Consider the following 12,500-nt stretch of genomic DNA (forward strand, 5'->3'; position numbering starts at 1 on the left):
TAATCACAAATTTTTAACTAAATAATTTTTAGATCGATATAATGTATGGCACAAAATGTTGGAGTAAATAATTTTTCAGATTATCAAGTAAGTTGGTTGATTTTTAGGCTTACCTTTAAATTCCCATTCGATATAATGTATGACACATTCTAATCACAAATTTTCGAGTAAATAATTTTTAGATTATTTTTGTCAAGTAAATACATTTATAAGTTGGGCAATTTAAATCATTTGTATATTATTTCACAAATTGTTAAGTAAATTATATTTATTTTTGTCCAGTTGAAATTATTTTGAAAGATTTTTATTTTGCATTACAGAGTTAATAATTGTATCTTTCTCTCAGTTTTTCTATGTTTGTTACTTGAAGTAGCGTTCAAATCTAAATATATTATTAATTAAATAAAGATACTAGGAAAAATAAAAATGTCAATTCCCATGTATGTGATTAGTGTTGCCCATACATGTTATCCTATGAGAATTTTGTGATTCGTATGTGTCATTTGACTACTACTAATATATCAGTATAACCATACAGTTCTACCAATTCACTGCTTTTCTGCATCCTCCATTGCCCTGCCTCACACACTGTCCCAAATATCTTCCTTAAAATTTTCCTCTTCCATATTTTAAGAGTTCCTCCACAGCCAGTTATTGTCCATGTTTCCAAACCATACATCACTGCCAGTCTAATAACTGTGCGATAAATAGCTGCCTTCAAAAATCTAAACAGGGCCCAGTAAGCTCTATTTCCCACTGCAATCCTTGCCTTTATCTCCTCTTTAAGTTATCACTAGTTACCAGTACTCCCAGGTACTTGAATTTTTCACATCTCACATAGTTGACACCCTTTAACTTGATGCATTTGTCTCCCCTCGCAGCAACTTTCCCAGACAAAAGCAAGTACTGTTTTACTGTGGTTCTTATGAATCGGGCACACAATGGCCAGCCTCTACTGATCCAGCATCTCTTCCTTCTACCATACTTCCACTATCAACTGGTGAACAAGCAGCATCAACACTTCACCCCATACTTAATCATCTCTGCTGTAATATCACTTGCTGGCCCTATTATTCTTCAGACCCTTAATTGCCAGTCTAACTTCCTCTACTGTTGGCAGGGGTATCGGTGTTACATCATAGCCAGCAATCATCCACTGTCGCTCATACTCAGTCTCATCTTGTGCTGGTGTTATAGTCTCTGCAGTAGTATTCAGCCGTTCACTAAAATATTTAGCCCACCAATCCAGCATCTGTCCGTCTCCCCCTATAAGATTTCCATCTTTATCTCTGCAAAACATAGCACAAGGCTGAAAACCTCATGCTGTGTTTTGCACAGAAAGATTTTGCTTCTGACTCCCTTTTCTTCTACAGACTGTCTGCCTCAATTCTTTTGTGTTAGTATTTTTTTCCTAGCCTCATTTCTCTGTTATTACCCTTTTACAATCATCATCAAACCATCCTGGTCTTTTCACCCCTTATTCTGTCCCCAAAACCTTATTTGCAGTTTCCTGTAGAGTCTCCTTCATTATAAACCACTTTTCCTCAATACTTTCCAAAGCTCTGTTTTGTTTAGCCTCATACTTCTCCTTTAATTCAGCCTCATACTTCTGCAGAGTTTACCTATCTTGTAATTTTGAAACATTATATCTTCTTTTAACTTTCCTTTTCCCTTTCCTTCCGGATCTGTAGATCATAACATGCTGCCTATATTTCACTCTGATCATATAATGGCCTGAGTCAGTCAGCCCTCCTACAACTATCAACCTCAAGAATATAAGAAGTGTGCCTCCTGTCCATTACTACATGATCAGTTTGATTGAAAGTAGTACTGTCTGGTGAACACAAAGTAATTTTCTTTATGTTCCTTCTCTGGAGCCATGTACTTCTCACCCCCATTTCATTTCCCATGGCAAAGTCAATAAGTCTGCCCATTATCACTTGGGAAACATCATGCAAACTTTCCTTTTCCACTGTCTCTCTAAAGGCTTCTTTCCTGCCTACTTTAGCATTTGAAGTCCCACAGCACAATTTTCACATCTTTTCTCGATATGCTGCCCAGTTCCTGCTTCAAACTATCTTAAAATGCATCTTTCACGTCATTGCCATCTCCTTCCGTAGGTGCATAAACACAAACAAAAGTGATGTTGAAGAAATGGGCCTTCATTCTCAAAGTAAATATCCTCTCATTAATGGGCTTAAAGTTCAAAACTGCCTCTTTATACTTGTTGGTGACAAGGAATCCTGTGCCACCAATTGCACCACTGGCCCCTGCACTATGCGGAATTGTGTAGTTACCACTTCTTAAAATACCATCACCCTTCCACCCAATCTCTCGTATTGCTGCAATCAATTCCTGTTTTATATTTCTCCATCTCTTTCCTGAGTCACTGTACAGCCTTTATTCAAAGTCCTTACATTCCATGTAGCCACATATCATTTTTCCGGTTGCATTTTCCTTTTTCTCACCTAGGTCATTCCATTGTTTTCAGTCCAGCTATTCTTGTCCTTGAGTTTCATAACTTATTAGTTTTTCCGTTATGGAATTGTTAGCCCCGTGAACAACCCCAATCCGGAGGACCTCAAGTTTTTATTTCCTGTTTCCTAAAGATTGAACATAACACACCCTCTATCAAATTTTCTCCAAATTTGATAATACTGAATGCAAATGTAGTAATTTTGTATTTTAGCAAACTGAAGAGGGGGTAAAATGCTGCCTATATTTCACTCTGATCATATATTTGAATATATTAGCAAACAAATATATTAGCTGATCATATATTAGCAAACAAATTTTATAAAGGACTGCATAAAGTGAACGTGTCAAGCCTGTGAGGTCTAAAATTATCAGTTTATTGTGCACAAATTGATTCTCAAAAAAATATTGTCTGGCTTTGAGTGGATTTAAAACATGAGGTAGGGAAAGACCAGACCAATGACAGTGTACTGTACGTACCAACGTGAGATTTTTTTTTTTTTTTTTTGTAAAATTAGACTAATCCTAATTGGGTTCATTTTAAGGTGAGTTGATGTTAAATATCATTTCAGAAATTTTTAACAGTAATTTATATTAAATGTCAATACCAATTTGTTAATTAACAAAAACTGATTATGTATTTAGCCAAATGTTGCATCTTAGTCTAAATATTACTTAATGTTTATTATAATATCCTGTATAACTTACACAAGTTTTAATTCAATATATGAAATGTTAGTTATTTGATACATACCAGAGGTGAATTTCTAATGGAATTAGTAAAAGAAAAAAAATACATTTGTTTATCATATGATATGTATAGAATAAATGGTGATTACCCTGCAAATTCTATTTACAAAATATGGGTAAATCTATTGTGCATTACATTATCTAGGGCCATAGTGGTTCCTAACTACCCCTATAAATTAACATTAGTGAAAATAAAAATCTTTTAAGACTGTTGGACAGTATATCTTATATAATACCAATCTTCACAGGATTAAGATGGGCATAAAATAATAAACACTGAATGTGTACTTGTACCCGAACTTTCCACCTATAGTTGTTTACAAAAAATACATACAAATTCACTGAAGAGGGATTGATATCAACCCAAAGTGCATACGTAAAAGAGAGAATTGATTAATAAACCGTACATTGTTAAACCAATTGATATTTGTATGGCTATTTGTAATACTACACTTGATGATAAAGGATTGAGTTAAAACTCAAGAAGCAATATATATATACCTTTGCATTCATCTGTTGTATTTTAAACTACAGAAAATGTAGGAAAACGTGTTACAAATACAGTAAAACAAAAAAATTATTAAAAAATTTGGTAACGAAATGCCGAGAAATGCAAAAGGATGCCAAAATAATCTGGCTAATTATACTCCAATTGCTTCTCGGTTATTAGAAAAATATTTAATCGAATATTGGCAGGTAAATTTAAATCTAAATAGACACAACACAGATTTATTTATTTACTTTTCGATTCAGTCGTAGAGAAACCGTGTTGTGCTAGATTGCTTATTCGAATTGTTAAACACAAGATCGTGTTATTAACTCAATCACTCGGCTTTTGACTCCACCTTTATTTAGTTGATCTTGTGTTTAACAATTCGAATAAGCAATCTAGCACAGCACGGTTTCTCTACGACTGACGGTTAATACAAACTTAATATAATTGACGGAGTATAAAATGAGTGTAAGGTTTATTGCAGGAAGATTCTCTGTGGTCATGTTTAATTTTTAAGTGATTATTAATCAGATAATGTGCCACGTATGTCTGAAAAATTAATTGGAGATGTATTAATATATAATAAAGAATTTCAATATGCAGAGGATACTGTAATACTTGTACCAACAAAAGTCATTTTCTTTCAGAATATTGTAAATCTAAAATGATATTTAGAAATGAATTGAAGAAAATAAGTAAAATTGAGAAATTTTATATTAATTATAACCAAACTTGATACGTAGTTAAAACATTTTATTTACACTATTTAAATGTTAAATAATTTTTACATTGATTCAAATATCTTAAAAATGAATATTTTAAGTACGACATACAACCAAGGGTGTCCACTGCAACTTTTCTAGAGGGCAAAAGGATACTCTTTTATTACCATAAATCATTTTAAGCAATAATTAATTTAAATAATAAAATATGAATATATATTCAATGTTTATTTAATAATAATAATAGGTAGGCCTATATTGACACGGTAGTAGGAGCAAATATGTTTTATGTCCCGTCTCCAAACTTTAACAAACATGAATGTAAATATAAATTTTTATGTATGAACTTTTACAGACTTGTACTAACAAGTATTACATAGTAAAGTAATGATATACGACTAATGATTTGTCTTCGTATATAATTCGGAAAAAACGTCGCTAATTGTCAAAACATTTACACAAGGAAGTAAGAAGTTATTCGTGGATAAAAAAAATATTCATAACTTGATGAAGTTATATTTAATTTAATGCTAAAAATACTAATATAGTGTATAAATTATAGTAAATATCAAATAATGGATGTTAATATGGTTTATTTTGATTTGTAATAACGACTGTCCACCTCCTCGTCGCAAGGTGTTTCCTTAAATACAACGAAGTTAACGATAACGTATCATCATTAACTTAAAATTGTATTAAATTTTTTATGATTTAAAACAAATTCACAACTTTATTTTTCCTTAATTTGCATTTTGTACTGCATAAAATATCCTTTTACAGAGAAAAATATAATTGAAAGTATTTTAGTAAGTTATTTTGTGTTACTGCGGATAACATTAACGTTTGTTCAAAAATATGAAACTTTACCATATACAAACCAATATTAGTGACAATATTTATCGCTCTAATCTTGGATGGTTTTTAAGAGTAAAAAAAAAATGGCATTATTTAACCAGAAAATGAATTTTTATTTCTTTATTTTTCAATGACATGTTTGTGATGATGATGGTATTCAAACGTTTATGAAAGTTTTTTCCCTCTATTTTAATAATACAAAAATATCAAAAGAAATCATCACTTTTAGTTCCTTAAAGAAACTTTTTCGAGTGTAAAACTAATAATTATCATGAATTGTTTTGCGGGTTATTCTTAAAAACAATATTAAAAACTTCTTCAAATAAAGTTGAATAAATTTTAAAATTATCACTATGGAAGAAAGATTTAGGCTGTTATAAAACAAATTACAATAGAATGTGCGGTATTTATCTTAAAAAATATATTCAGATTAATACTGTCATTTAATAGGTTTTTACTTCTTATGAGAGAGTTAACCAAAGAATATATCACACGGTATATGCTAATTCTAAGAGTCTCATTAATGCTGTATGGGGGGGGAAAATCTGATCATATATAAATTCTACATTATGATAACTACTATGGTATTGTTAGTGTTATCCCCTCAAAGTATGTTGTATACCCAAATAACTGTGTGGGAATTACACAATACAGGTGAAAATAAAGATGTTTTGTTTGCTAATCTCAATCAAAAAAGAGAATCGGAAACTAAACAGTATAATAAGTCCCGTTAATGAACAAGGTCAAAGTAGACACTATTTTACATTTTTGTTTCTATATTAAGGGCTTAGAGGTAAAAAAGAATTGGGGTGATATTCAAAAAGTTGGAATAGATAATGCTAATTTGTCCTTAGAATTAAAGAATTTTTGTAATATCTTTCAGTAATTATAACACGAATATATAATAAATTTTGGAAATTCGAAAAATTCTTGCATGTAATACAGCTGTTGTATGGTTTTGGAAATTAACTTAATTTAAAACTAGGAATGTAAGGAATTGATGAATGAAGTGAAGATTTATAAGGGATTGTCACATCTTTACAAGGAAAGTAGCGGGTGTTGCATCATCATAATAAAAAACAATGCAAAAAACATTAAAATTGAAATGTGTTTAAAACCTTAAGATCTTCAAAAGCAAATTTTTATATGAAAATTTAAGTATATATTTAATCTAAAGTTTGCAAACTACAAAATCGATTTTAAAATATCAAAATATTGAATATCTGATTTTAAAGCCAGAATCTTTTTAAAAATATAAGCATAATTTACATTAATTTTATTTAAATATCAGATATATTACTATTGATTGACTGTTGATTAGTAAACAACCTTCACATAATACTAAGTGTTTAGATTAAATGCTATTGTGCAGTTTTTATGCCTTCTGTTTAAAGAATATTTACAAATCTTAACAAATTATCTAATATAGAATTTAAAAACTCTAGCAATAATCGGTTTCTTTCGATTCTCGGATTTCTAGCTACGAAAAGAATTAAGTAAAAATTAAATTTCAAATAAACCACCGGATTCCTTTTATCGGACGGAGGTCGGCAGTTAGGCCGCAATTTCTCGTTAAATTTAATAACGGTAAATATATGTAACTCTGGGATAGTCTGGAAGAAAAGAAGGGAATGGGGGACGAGCCCACAACTCCCGCTTACTGTGCAATTTAGTTTTTAAAAATTTATTTGAGAATTTAATAAAATCTTAGTGTCAAGGTTGTTGAATAGATCATTATACATTATAATTGGCAGATTAAGCAAATGCACTAAATCTGAAACCGAAATTTACTGCATTTGTTTAATCTTGTGTAAATTTTTTATTTAAAAAATATTTTAAGTTTCAGAAATTTTGGAAAAAGATCTCTTATGTAGTTTCACTACAAATTACATACTGTAAGCGACCCGCTTTTAATATGGCCCAAAAAGGAGGAAGGAACTCCGTCGTCAGTTCACAATCCAGAAATGTTAACGTTAATAAATACTGGTAAATATAATCGTTCATAATTGAAATTTATTAACTACTCGATACTGAACGTAAAGTTCACTTATGATTTTTTCCTTTTTACAGGAGTATTCCGTATTTGTCTGCCAAGATGGATTGAACCGGGAATCAAAACTTTGTATGCAGAAAAGTTGAAGAATTATTGCCACGAGAATGCAGGGTCGTAAAAGGTAAAGTATGTATGAAATGCTAGATATTTTCGTAATCAAATATCAATAGATATAAATATTAGCAATTTATCAAAATGTTTGTTATAAACTTTTTTGCTTTGGTGAATACTAATCAAATCTAGCTGTTCGGTCATGTCACTTTCAAACTTTACAAACAGTTTTGCTCTATTCCTCGTGAGCTACGAATTTGAGGATCAATCCGGTGTCGTGTTCAATAGTGTTTTCAACAATTTTTTTATTGGCCCCATTGTCTGATTCCTCATCCATACCAAGCATAAGCTTTTCTAGTGAATCTGACTGCATACGACCAAAATAAGTCAGTCTTAGATTCCAGTGTCTTTGGCCCAATGTAATCCAGAATTTCTTTCCATCCAAGATGTGAAACAATTGTCTCAAGATCCATAATTCAAAAGGATTTAGTTTCCTTTATAATTTAACTTTATCAGCAGTAAGTGGTAATAGGAAAGACAATAGCTTTGACTACTCTGCATTTGACTTTATAACTTCTAAGTATCAAACACAGATCCGTGTTAATAACAACCACTTGGCTTTTTTCCACCTTTATTTATAACTTCTGTTTTTCCACATTGTCTAAGTAGAATTCTGCATTTAACTTCGGGTTTAGATGGCCCAGTTTGGTGTGCGAGATACGAGAAGGCTTTGTTAGCCCACTAAGGCAAACAACAACAACAAAAAAAAGACACAAAGTAGAGCATTAAAAAAAATGTATTAATTTATGTTGTCATAACTCTGTACAGGTTCAATAAGATGCCATCTCTAGGACAGTTACTCTGGCAGTAATCCTAAACTCTTATCATTGGCAGAACAATTACAAAATAAAACTGGCCGCAACACCTCAAATTGTGATAACACTTATCCAATACAAACAATAATTTTTCCCAAACCCTTAACACTAAACTTAATCTAAAGAAAATTGATGATAGGAGATGAGAAGTAGCGAAGATGATAGATAGGATAGGAAAGGATACTTGGGTAGTGCAAACATCATTTGGTTATCACGAGGGCCTCGTGGGAGCTTCTTAACAAAATTCTCACTTCTGTTTTCCCTTTTCTTGGTTTTTGTATATTTGGATCCAATAGCCGGTCACATGTTCAGATTCATCATGCCGAAATGTCAACTATAACACTAACTTTGGCCCGGGAATTTCAAAGTTACAACTTTCATCCGTCTCTCTCGGGCACCGGACAATATCACGTCTGTCTTTTTGCCGTCTTCTCTCTTCGAGCACTAGCTCAAAAGTGACCTTTCGCTTCGCATGTCCTCGTATACATTATGTTAATGAATTCTAGGAAGTGGCCCTCACCACCAAGAAAGAATAAAGAGCAGGAAAAATTGTCAGAAGGACAAAAGCATACAATATGGCATACAGCCACAAGTGTCTATTAGAACCTAGGAAAATGAAATTTTATACACAGTCTATTTCTTTGCTGATACATTATTTTCCAAGCCAAGATTACAGTTAAACACTGTGGTGTTTAACTGTAATCTTGGCTTTCCTGGATAAACCATTTTAGGTCCTTCATTTTCTGCCAGCAAAGTAGTGCCATCTACATATCACAGATTATCAGTGACTAAAATCAATTTTAAAACCAAACCAATATTAGAATTGTCTGAACCCAGGTTTCTTTGTCTATGTATAAGTTAGCAAAGAATGGGGATAGAATATGGCCCCTCTCACTCCTTTGCCAATCTTAAACCAGTGTCTCCCCATAAGTTCTGACTAAAACCCCTTAGTTGGTTGTCATACAATGATTTTATTAGCAGAACTAATGTTCTGGAATGCCTACTTTTGATAGGATATTCCATAGTTCAAGTTTTACATAATCAAAGACTTCTGTGTCCATTGTTTATTTTATACACTTAAGGGTTTGGTTAGTTTGGTCATAGATCTTTCTGCTCTGAAAGCAATGAGGTCTAGGTTATGTAGTTAGTATGTTAGTCTGGTCCTGCGGTTTTCAACGTGGGGCAATTTGATTTTTTAAGAGGTGCAATTGGAGAATGATTTATTAATGATGAATTTGAAAGCCTGCTTAATTGTTCTTACATCTTACGATTCGTAAATTAAGTTATGACTGTTCTTTGAAATTTTCCTCTTTCCTCGCCGTTATCATCTCTGTCTTTTCTGTCTAAAATCTAAATTTTAGATAACCTTTACTCCTTACCCCTGCATTGTTGTTTGGAGCGAGTTGAGACTCCATTGCATGTCGATTAGTCCGGGGATCTTAGATTAGAATAAAGCAAAAAAGTATTTAGTGTGAGAGTGCGCACGGTTATTATTAAAGGGCTTTGATACATAAATGTTTGTACTTATAATAGAGAACTAAAATTACATAATTTTTATATTTATATCACTTCATATTTATTTTTTTAACAATTTCTTAGTGATTGCTTCCTCAGTACATCATTCTTTTATTTTTCTCTTTCATAAATGCTGCTTTTTTTTTTGTTTGAAGCTTGTTTAAACCAAGTTAATGAACTTTTCGGCTTCTTCCATGTAAATAGGAGTTCAGTTTTTGGATAATAAGGTGTGTCACAGGGACGTTGGGATTTTAGAGATGCTTAGGTAGGGCATGGGCAAAAAAATATTGGGAATCTCTAGTTGTAGTGGTCACAATGTTAAACCAGTCCCTGCTATTGGGCTCATAGATTTACTTACCTATATGAAACTTTATTCTATGTGACTAGAGTATTAATAAATGTTAATTTTTCTGTTCTATTTTTAACAATCACTTGTTTGTATTCCAGGAAAATATACAAAGAACGTGCCGAGAAGTAAACTACTCCGAAACTTACCGAATCCCGACCGGCGGTGCTCGGACTTTTCCCGCAATACCTTTTCCTAACGAACTATTTAAGTACCTCTGTAAATTTTAAGAGATCTGTCACGAACACATTATTGTTTTTTAATGCTTCGACTATTAATGTATATTGTGAAAGAGAAGAAACAAAAAACACCCGATGCTGTTTTCGAGTTTTCACAAGAAATTTTGTTTTAAAATTATTTTGCAAATTCGATTGTGAAATTCAAAGTATTCTAATTGCATCAATTTCAAAATTGTAATTATTAAAAATAATAATAGAAATTGAATTGTACAATGTGATGTGTAATTGTTAAACAAAAATTTTGTAAGTAACTTTTCCATTCATATCTTAATTAAAATTTTTAAAGTTATTTTTTTTTTTTGTTTTCGAATCATTAATGTGACTCTGGATGAAAATGTAAAAAAATTAGAACAAACATTGATCAATAAGTATAAATTTTTGGAAAATTATTTTAACAATTATTTGAACACTTAACTTAGACGCGTTAACAGGGATCAAAAAGCAGGAAATTGCCTTCAGAACATTTTTACGTAAATTATTATTCATAAAAATCTATTCTTTATAACGAATGTGTTTTTTACAGAACATTCCTTAACACCAAATCTTACAACATTGCATGTAAATAAGGCATGTGTTGCGCAAATAGCTGCAAAAATCGTCGAATCGTTTTTCCGGGTACAATGTTCTTTTGTTGCTGTGTGTAAAGAATACACAAAACGGTATCTCATCTATAGTAAATAAAATTGTCATAGATATTATGCAATCGAGGGAATTCCATAAGAACATAAATGCAGTTCTGTCAGGTGTAAGGCCCGAAAAAAAAAAATAGTGTTAGTGCCAGGACCTGTAAGTTTCTCTCAAAAAGTCTGATTTTTTTTTGATTGATGAAATGGTAAAATTTCAAAAATACACAAAGATTGCTGTTTCTTTTGATTGATATTTGTAAAAAGAATAAAGGGATTGTTTTAAATGTAATTTACTACATTCTGTGCTGGAACTTAAATGGTCCTGCTGACAAGTACTGTAACTATGCAAATGCATGGGTGCGCAGACATGGGCCCTAAAATTATTTGTTATAATTTAAAATTTGACATCAAAGTGGTAGATTTGAAAGGTAATCGAATGAGTGTGTAATATAAGAAAAACACAATTCCAGTGTAAAATGTTTGTCATTGAGTCTGCTGTAATGACAAAAATCTAGATGCCTTACTTGTTTAACTTAGTTGTTGCTTCATTTCTGCTTGCAAGGGCATCAAATGTTTACGTGCCTTGGGAGTCGAGCGTCCCGTTTTGCTTTGTGGGGATACGGCAATGCAACGCAAGTAATCCATCAAAGGGGCTGCCTTAGATATTACACACACAAAGAGAGCCAAGAAAACTACATAACCAGCTCACTGATATGAAAACCCACAACCAAGTATCAGTCTTGTGTATTCTGATAGATGAATTTTTCTATCCTTGTGAAAGAAGTATAATAGATGAAGACTAGACGGCAGGATGGCCGAGCGGTAAAGGTGGCAGCCTACCGCTCTGGGGGACCCGGGATCGAATCCGAACGGGTCGATTAATCCCCAGGAATTTTTCGGGGGGTGGTCCGTTCGGATATGTCGGGCCCCGTCCCTCACCACCCGGTCGCCCCATTGTGGGCCTGGCCGAACCCATAATGGGCCTACTAAAAGAGGCCCTCTTAGTGCCCACAGGGCGGAAAGAGTTAAAGAAGAAAAGAAAAAAAAAAAAGGCTCACGATGGGACGGGCGGGGTCCGACATATCCAGACGGAACACCTCGAAAAATTGCCGATGTACCCGGATTCGAACCCGGGTTTCCAGAGTAATAAAATGCCCCTTAACCACCGGACATCCATCTCTACTAATAAATATGAAATATTTTGAAGATTTTCGCGAAGCGCGAATAGTCGGACACAGTGGCGTAGCGTAGGTGTCAGCCGCCCGGGGCGGAGGAAAATTTCGCCGCCCCCTTATTTAGGTACTTTTACAACATATTATTATTTATTATGAAATTTTGCCGCCCCCTAAAAGTGCCGCCCGGGGCGGGCCGCCCTACTACGCTACGCCACTTTTTTTTTTTTTTTTTTAACTCTTTCCGCCCTGTGGGCACTAAGAGGGCCTCTTTTAGAAAGCCCATTATGGGTTCGGCCAGGCCCACAATGGGGCGACCGGGTGGTGA

The 12,500-nt window shown here is 33.0% G+C and overlaps 1 long non-coding RNA gene across 4 annotated transcripts in view; it reads left to right on the plus strand.

The window, feature by feature from the left end:
* LOC136986874 (uncharacterized) overlaps window positions 1-10,663 on the plus strand; it is a 33,850-nt gene extending 23,187 nt beyond the window's left edge. For 2 of the 4 annotated variants that reach the window (XR_010882549.1, XR_010882548.1), the window contains 3 exons: window positions 7,136-7,281; window positions 7,366-7,469; window positions 10,237-10,663. This is a non-coding gene — a long non-coding RNA (uncharacterized lncRNA). The remainder of the gene's footprint in view (window positions 1-7,135; window positions 7,282-7,365; window positions 7,470-10,236) is intronic. The other 2 variants (XR_010882547.1, XR_010882546.1) reach the window with 1 other exon arrangement.
* Window positions 10,664-12,500: the final 1,837 nt, after the last annotated feature.

Source organism: Centruroides vittatus, unplaced genomic scaffold, assembly GCF_030686945.1.
Source record: "Centruroides vittatus isolate TY-2023 unplaced genomic scaffold, ASM3068694v2 scaffold_1209, whole genome shotgun sequence".
In the NCBI taxonomy this organism is placed as follows: Eukaryota; Metazoa; Arthropoda; class Arachnida; order Scorpiones; family Buthidae; genus Centruroides; species Centruroides vittatus.